The sequence below is a fragment of the Tenrec ecaudatus genome, chromosome 8 (assembly GCF_050624435.1).
Source record: "Tenrec ecaudatus isolate mTenEca1 chromosome 8, mTenEca1.hap1, whole genome shotgun sequence".
Lineage (NCBI taxonomy): Eukaryota > Metazoa > Chordata > Mammalia > Afrosoricida > Tenrecidae > Tenrec > Tenrec ecaudatus.
In genome coordinates, this window is record NC_134537.1 from 12,886,233 (window position 1) to 12,894,775 (window position 8,543).

An 8,543-nucleotide genomic window follows, 5' to 3' on the forward strand; every position below is an offset into this window, starting at 1 on the left:
GTTCACCAGGGGTGACACTGCTGGTATTTTAAGTACTGGTGGCTTAATACCCAGAATCAGAACAAAATACCAGCCCCCAGAGTACAACAAATTGACAAAAGAATGGTGGTTCCTACGTATACATTTTATCAAATCCAAGAGATAGAAAGGATGACATACTTTGGGGATAATACTTTGTTTGGTGTCCTGTTGATTTGGCTTAATCATTTTCCACCTCTTTATATATTCATCAAAGATGTGCTTTTATTTATTAACATTTTATTGGGGGCTCATCCAACTCTTATCACAATCCATACATATACATACATCAATTGTATAAAGCACATCCGTACATCCTTTGCCCTAATCATTTTCAAAGCATTTTCTCTCCATTTAAGCCCTTTGCATCAGGTCCTCTTTTTTCCCCTCCCTTCCTGCTCCCCCCTCCCTCATGAGCCCTTGATAATTTATAAATTATTATTTTGTCATATCTTGCCCTATCCAGCGTCTCCCTTCACCCCCTTTTCTGTTGTCCGTCCCCCAGGGAGGAGGTCACATATAGACCCTTGTAATCGGTTCCCCCTTGATATGCTTTTAAATGTCTGCATAGTATTTCATTATGGCTGTAGTATTAATTAGCTTTTGTTAGGTATTTAGGGTGTCCCTAACTTGATTACCTTGTAATAAACATTCTTTTTAAAAAATCACTTTATTGGGGGCTCGTACAACTCTTATTCCCATCCATACATCCATCCTTTGTGTCAAGCACATTTGGACAATTGTTGCCATCATCGTTCTCAAGTGATAGACATTCTTAATATGACATTTTTATTGCATCTGGGATATTTCTTCAAGATGGTTTCTTGGAAGTAGAATTATGGAGCCAAAGTATGTAGACATCATTAACATTTGAATCACACTGTCAAAGTGTTTTTCAGCAAGCTTTCACCAAAGGATACCGTAACAGGAGTGTGGGAGGGCGTCACACCTCATCTTCCTTAGCACTGATTTTCAACTTTACAATATTACAACTCTGGGAGGTGAAAAATGATTTTAACGTGCAGTTCTTTAATTAATACCACGGCTATTTTTGTATATATGTGTATATGCTTTTCTCTGGACTGTTAATAATTATGGAGGAGTGAGGGGAGCTGGTGTTAATCTTCTAACAGGTGCTTGGAGCTGTTCTGTGTTGCTAGTGAAACATCCAGGCTTGCACTCTCTTGGCTACAAAGCAGCATTGCCAGCTCTAGAGGTGGGAATTATGCTCCATTTAGCCCAGAGAAGAGAGTAGGGACTGAAGTCCAGCCTGTACTAGCAGACCTATGTACCCTGTCAAGCAGCTACATCTGGCTGGAGGAAGGGGATCTGTTTGTCTTTTTGTTTTAAGGGTGAATTTTTTTAATTTGCACAATGGCATGCCTTATTCTGGCGAGGGGGTAGAGCATGGTGGAGATTTGGTGGAGGACTGTCTAACTTAAGTAGTGGGAAAAGGGCTATGTTGAATTCCAGAAAAGGCACAGAGTAATTAGCTCCTGTGAGGTTTTGAGAGGTTGTCGGGTTTTTTGTTTGTTTGTTTTTTGTACCATGGCTCCTGTAGGAACATGTGGGTAGAGTTTAACCTGTTGATCAGGTCACAGCTTGATTGGAGGGCAACCAAGATAAATGACACTCTGAGGCGGGCTCTTCTCTCTCTCTGCTTCACCTTCCTGTTAAGGAGCCACTTTGAACCACGCTGGTGGCAGCCAGAGCCCTGTCAATGTGTCCACCACCATTGGATCTATTGGATCCACCACCATTGGATCTACAAGACTTTGCATCCATTGGCCTGTGATCTTGCATTCTGTATCATTGCTTGTGGCTGCGTGAGTCTCAAGAGGGATTTATAGACTAGTATTGGACTTATGGAGTAGTATTGGACTTAAGGACTTGATCTGGACCGGGCTGGACGTTTGCTTGATATGTAATTACTTCTTGATATAAAGCTCTCTCTTACACATATCAGTGTCTCTGGCTTTGTTTCTCTAGTCACCTCGGTCCAACACAGCTCCTAACCCAACAGATGATGGTTAGAGGCTCTTCGGGGGCATCTCCAAAGAAAGAAATGATGATCCACTTCTAAGAGACCAAAGTCATCACAGGCCTTTTGGGGCACAGTTCTCTGAATCACACGTTGCTATGTTTCACTTGACAGCATTCCCACCAGCTTGTTTATTTTGGTTTTGTCTCCTCTCCCTTACAGTGGAATCCCCAGAGGAAGAGACCACGTGGCAATTTCTGTTGGTGCTTCGCCAGCTTCTCCTCAGGAATTCAGACCAACTGCTGCTTAGCTGTGAATTGGTTTCAAAGAAAATCACACGACTGTTATCCATCAATACCATCCTCTGGTCAGTTTGTCAGACTGTGGAGGTTTGTGTGTTACTGTGAAGCTGGAAGCTAAGCTCGGTTGTTTCAAAGGTCAGAAGGGTTACTCATAGTGGAGGCATTTCAGTGACTTTCCAGACTAAGACGGACTAGGAAGGAAGGCCAGGAAATGTACTTCCAAAAATTAGCCAATGAAAATCCCAAGAGTCACATCCGAATATTGTCTGATCTAGAGCTGGAAGATGAGACCACTGGACATTCAAAAATCCATCCTGCGTGCAACACAGGCTTTGAGCCTGCCAATAATGCCAACATGACATGGGATTGCTGTGTTTATGCAAGATCGCCATGAGTCTAGTGGCCAACAAAATGGTAACCATCAACAACACGTACTGACATTAGTGTATCATATAATTCAGGGATGTTGAGGGGGAAAAATAACATTGAAAATGTGTGCCATGTTTCACAGCAACCATGACTTGATCCCTGAACATTGCTATTTTCTCAGATATTAGAAAATACTCTCTATACCTTTTTCTTCAGACACGCCAGGTCACGGAGCATCACGCATTATCCTTCACAGTGTTTTTCGGAACCACAAGCTAGCTCTCTGGGGCTACTTCTCCCAAGAACTGACACCATTTATAGCCGACGAGTCTTCTCTCTTTGTGCCGAGGAGAACAGTACTTCCAAGTCAACAAATAAAAACAAATGCTCATTCTTTGAATCACATCACTTGAAGTATTGGGATTGACTCAAATGAAGATGAAACCTATCATTACTGTTCCATGTGTTAAAGAGAACATACTTTCAAGATGCAAAATAATATGCTTTTAAGATTCGGCTGCGCTAGTCTACCAACTAGAGATTGTGACATTTTGGGAAAATTTCTTGACCTTTCTGACCTGTAGTTTTAGTTGTAGCAGAGCTGCAACGATGCGTTCTTCCTTTGATTGCTGCCAGGGGCAAATAGAATTATACATGTAAAGATGATGTTTTAGTTGTTAAGCGCCATTGGGTCAGTTCTGAACAGTAGCGGTTCCATGCAAAGGTGATTTCCCCCAAATATCAATGAATTCTATTCACTCATGATTACAAAGAACGTGTCAATATCTTCCAGTGGTGACCAGTGGGATAATAACACATGGTTACTGTCCCAGCTTCATTGTTGGGGATAATGACCGTGACTCACAAGAAAAAAAAGTTTCAAAGCAGCAATAGGCTCTTGCTTGCTGTATTTTTAAATTTTGTTCAAATTATATTATGCATACTCTGAGTTCTCTTAAAGTCCTGGGACACTTGACTTGTAATCATTTGCCTGGCTATCCGTAGGTAATTATAATTTTCTTAGGCATAAGAAACTCCACAAATTTTTGCTCCTCACAATTAACCTAGGGCAAGAGGCAGGGGCCAGGTCCAAGGGCTTATTTCACAGATGAGGAACTTCAGGGATCTATCTCCAATGGAGGCAGGTTTTATAAGTCCTCAAAGTGTGGGCAAGGGGATAAGGCTATTGACGGCCCGTGCAGAAGAGATTCTAACAGATCTGTGTTTTACAATGAAAGTTCTGATAAACATCATTGCTTGCAACAATGCTCTAAAGTTCTTTTCACCTCAGTTTAAGAATTAACATTGCTCATTAGACAGTTCATCCCTGAATCTCAATGTCAACTTTAGGGGATTAAAAAAACCAAGAAAATACCTACGCCTGATCACTTGATATAGTTCTTAGGACAACCTTGATTTCACAGATTTAAATGCTTGAACTCTTGGTTCTCTTTGGGCTTCAAAATTCCCTCTTGCCAATAAAAGAGCTCATAAAACTAATTTTTCTCTATTTTCCTTCTTCCTTCTTGAACGATTAATGAGAATGAATGTGAGAACTCCCTGGAGAAAAGACATTTCCCAAACATGACGATGCTGACTGACTATCTCTGATAGCTCAGAAATATGGATAAGTCTGTAGGAGTGGGTAGTAGGGAGGAGCCCTATGGTGTAGTGGTTACTTGTTGGGCTGCTCAATACAGGATCAGCAGTTCAAAACCACCAGCTGCTCTAAGGGAGAAAGATGAGACTTTCTACTCCTGTAAAGAGTCACAGTCTCAGAAACCCATAGGAGCAGTAGTACCCACCTGTAAGTGTCTCAATGAGTTCGAATCTACTCGATGGCAGTAAGTTTGGAGTTATGGTGGTAGATTGTAGTATTCCTTAAAGCTGGGTTCTGGATTGTTTCCTAAAAGTCATACTGATCCTCTGTATAGCAAAGTCATCATCCAGTTTGTAGTTAACATAAAATGACTATGAAATTGAATGATTCATTTCTTGAAGCTTTTGCTAAGTAGGAAGCAGAAAAAAGTACTCAAGACCGAACTTGGAGTTGGGTCGACATTGTCATGTAGCTAGGAACTACTCTACTTTGCTTTTCATGATCTTTCAGAGTAAAAAAAATTCCTATCTGCAAACAACTCTTTAAAAAACAAACTTATGTTTCATTATAAGAAGCTTTTCAAGGAGGATGGAATGAATTCGTAAAAAATTTATAAAGCCCAAAGCAAAAGATACAAACTCACAGCTGGAAGGATTGAATGAAAACAAGAGCCAGCTGTTTTCCAAGAACTTAAAGTATTTCGAGAATGCCAGGATGATCCTATCGATGTGACTGGAGCTCCGCTTTGTGCCTCTGGCTTTATGGTGGAAATGGAAAACAATGCCAGGAGAGCAAATAAAGAAATGATTTCCCAACTTAATTCTTGTGTTGAAGGAGAACTATAGAATTTTTGTTAGACTAGATATCTAGTCAAGAGGCACTTTTCATTTTATTCCTTAAAAACAAATAAAAAAGTTTTCATGAAAAAAATCCCTTTAATTTACTTAAAACCTTTTCCTTTGTATAATTACATTTAGTACAATATACGGATCTTAAGAATACAGAGCAGTGAGAACTGACAAGTTATACATTCAAGATGTAGAACATTTTCATTGCTCCAGAACCCTATATCCCCCCTCCCCCGGCCCCTGCCAATCATTCTCTCCCATTCCTAGGTTAGTTTTACCAAATCTAAAAGATCATCAATAAATGTGTCCTTTATGTCTAGATTATTTTACTTAAATCTATTTTCCTGTTGATTAATAATACATTCCACCATTAACTAATCTATTTTCCAATTTGTGTACATTTGGGATACTTTTAGTTTGGGGCCATTCTGAATAAAACTGTTAGGAACATTCTTGCATGAGTCTATTTATATACTTAGGTTTTCATTGCTTCGGGGAAAATAACTTGGAATGGGATTCCTGGGTAGGTGTACATTTAACTTTAATAAAAACAGTAGAACAGCTTCCAACATGATCTTATCATTTTTCACTCCCCCCAGCAGTATATGAGAGTCTCATTGTTACACGCTCAAGCCAATATTTAGTATTGACAGTCTTTTAATATTAACCATGTTACTGGGTATGATGTAGTAGCTTACTGTGTTTTCATACATGTATCTTTGATGACTAATGATCTTGAGCAGTCTTTCATGTGCTTGCTTGCCTCCCATATAACTTTTATGAAGCATCTATTTAAGTATTTTTACCCCCTCTTTGTTTGATTGTTTGCCTTTTTCTTACCGAGTACTATGAGTTTTTCATTTGGGACATAATCAATTAGTTGGTAAATGTGCTGCAAGCATCTTTTCAACCTGTGGTTAATCTTTGATTTCAATGGTATTTTTTAATGAGGAGATGTTTTGAATTAAGTCGAATTATCATTTTTTTCTTTATGTTTTGGGCTTTCTGTATGTTGTTTAAAAAATCTTTACCTTCCCTGTGGTTACAGGGATAAAATCTTAGCATTCTATTTTGGGACAAATCCTAAACCAAACCAAACCAAACCTAACCAAAGCCATTGCTATAAACTCATGGAGACCATGAGTGTCAGAGTAGAACTGTATTCCATAGTTTTTCATGGTGTGACCTTTTGGAAAGGGAATGTCAGACGTCCTGTATAGATGGATTGGAACCCTTCATTTAGTGGCTGATAGCAAACTATCTGTGCTATTCAGGGGCCTTTTAGAATAAGGATGGATAAATTGTTTCTATAAAGAGATAAATAGCAATCAATTTAGGTTTTACTGGTCACATGGTCTCTCTTTTAAAAAAATCACTTTATTAGGGGCTCATAAAACTCTTATCACAATCCATACATACATCAATTGTGTAAAGCGCATTTGTACATTCATTGCCCTCATCATTCTCAGAACATTTGCTCTCCACTTAAGCCCCTGGCATCAGCTCCTCATTTTTACCCCTCTCCCTGCTCCCCACTCCTTCATGAACCCTTGATAATTTAAAAATTATTATTTTGTCATGTCTTACACTGTCCAACGTCTCCCTTCACCCACTTTTCTGTTGTCCATCCCCCAGGGAGGAGGTTATATATAGATCCTTGTAATCAATTCCCCTTTTCCACTCCCCCTCTCTCCAACCTCCAGGCATTGCCACTTTCACCACTGTTCCTGAAGGGACCATCTGCCCTGGATTCCCTGTGTTTCCAGTTCCTATCTGTACCAGTGTACATCCCCTGGACTGGTCAGATTTTTAAAGTAGAATTGGGATCATAATAGTGGGGTGGTGGTGGAAACATTTAGGAACTAGAGGAAAGTTGCATCGTTGCTACACTGCACCCTGACTGGTTCGTATCCTCCCTGTGATTCTTCCGTAAGGGGATGTCCAATTGCCTACAGATGGGCTTTGGGTCTCCACTCTGCACTCCCCTCATTCACAATGATATGATTTTTGTTCTTTTATGCCTGATACCTGAGCCCTTCGACACCTCGTGATCGCACAGGCTGGTGTGCTTCTTCCATGTGAGCTTTGTTGCTTCTGAGCTAGATGGCAGCTTGTTTACCTTTGAGCCTTTAAGACCCCAGATGCTATATCTTTTGAGAGCTGGGCACCATCAGCTTTTTTCACCACATTTGCTTATGCACCCATTTATCTTCAGTGATCATGTCAGGTAGGTGAGCGTCATGGAATGCTAGTTTAATAGAACAAAGTATTCTTGCATTGAGGGAGTACTTCAGTGGAGGCCCAATGTCCCACATAGTCTCTTTTGCAATCACTCAACTCAGCTGTTGCAGCCTATTCTAATAGAACCTGATATATAAAAATTAGATGTGACTCTTGGACTGTAGTTTGCTTCCCTCTGTTTTAGAAACTTACACTGTTACACTTTTCAGTTAGGGTTTTTTTCTGTATGGTTTGAGATGGCTCATGGCTCATTTTTTTGCCGCCACCAAACAGATAGCCAGTGCTTCTTGCATTATTTGCTGGAAAAATTATTTTCTCTACTTAAGTGCTTTGGCATTTTTCTTATAAAGTCAATTGACAATAATTTTGTGGTTTTGTTTCTGGACTCTATATTTCATTCCACCAATATATTTGTCTATCTTTATGTCAATTTCATGAATGTTTATTTACTGAAGCTTTGTGATAAGTCTAGAAATCAATACAAAGTTATGTAAGTACTCCAACTTAATATTTGTTATAAAGGGCTTTCTATTTTTAAAAGCATATCAGTTTTCCATTCAATAATTTATACACATGCTGCTTCATGCATTGATTGCAATCTCCACAATGTAACAAAACATCCTACTTCCACCTGTGTTTTTTGCTTCCAGATCTCTTTGTTTCTTTGCCCTTCCTACCTTCTGAACTTTGCTCTTTGCAAATGTTGCCCTTTTAATCTCAAATGGTTGATTATTCTATGGAGTATGCACCTTTCTAGTGTTATTGTTCACCATATATCTCTGTTTATTGTTCTTTTCTTTTTTTAAAACATTTTATTAGGGGCTCATACAACTCTTATCACAATCCATACATATACATACATCAATTGTATAAAGCACATCTGTACATTCTTTGCCCTAATCATTTTCAAAGCACTTGCTCTCCACTTAAGCCCTTTGCATCAGGTCCTCTTTTTCCCCCTCCCTCCCCGCTCCTCCCTCCTTCATGAGCCCTTGATAATTTATAAACTATTATTTTGTCATATCTTTCCCTATCCGGTGTCTACCTTCACCCCCTTCTCTGTTGTCTGCCCCCCAGGGAGGAGGTCACATGTAGATCCTTGTAATCGGTTCCCCCTTTCCAACCCATTCACCCTCTACTCTCCCAGTATCACCCCTCACACCCTTGGTCCTAAAGGTATCATC